The sequence below is a fragment of the Fukomys damarensis genome, unplaced genomic scaffold, assembly GCF_012274545.1.
Source record: "Fukomys damarensis isolate Sample0158 unplaced genomic scaffold, DMR_v1.0_HiC HiC_scaffold_32, whole genome shotgun sequence".
NCBI lineage: Eukaryota > Metazoa > Chordata > Mammalia > Rodentia > Bathyergidae > Fukomys > Fukomys damarensis.
The window spans coordinates 12123600-12124160 of NW_022900944.1; the positions used below are offsets into that span (position 1 = coordinate 12123600).

Below are 561 nucleotides of genomic sequence, written 5' to 3' on the forward strand. Positions count from 1 at the left end.
GGCCTCGCCTGGAAGGCGCCCCGGCGATTGGCGACTCCGGGAGGAGACGCTAGGAAAAGTCGAATAAGAGGGCGCGACGTCAGACCTGAGATTTAGGGAAGGGCGAGGGAGGGTGAAGGGCGGAGACAGACTCACAGACTGGGACACACACCCCCCGCGCAGCACCCTAAGTGCCCACAACTTTAGGCCGCCCGAGCCCAGGGCACAGAGGGCAGGAAAGTGGAAGGAAGAGTATTGTGAGTAAAGAGAGGGATTTAAAAGACGCGTGAGAGAAGAAAAAGTGAAGAGAACAAAAAGAGGAGAAAGGGCAATAGTGAGAAAAGGGGGAAAGAAGAAAACAGGAGAGTTTCCTAGTGTCCAGGACGGGGACAGCGCGCGAGGAGCGGAAGCGATCCTGGGGGCAAAGAGGGACGCGGCGAGGGGAGGGGAGAGGAAGGGAGAGGAGGGGGCGTGAAAAGTAGAGGAGGGCGAAAGGAAGAGAGGCGCGACACTGCTCGGGTAGAGGAGGGCAGTGCGGGCGCGGCGCGGGCACAGGCCGTCCTGCTGCGGAGAGGAGGGAGC

The 561-nt window shown here is 60.8% G+C and overlaps 1 protein-coding gene across 1 annotated transcript in view; it reads left to right on the forward strand.

Annotated features, from left to right (window-relative positions):
- Irx3 (iroquois homeobox 3) overlaps positions 1–561 on the forward strand; it is a 5655-nt gene that overhangs the window by 2197 nt on the left and 2897 nt on the right. The gene's annotated exons all lie outside the window — the stretch shown is intronic.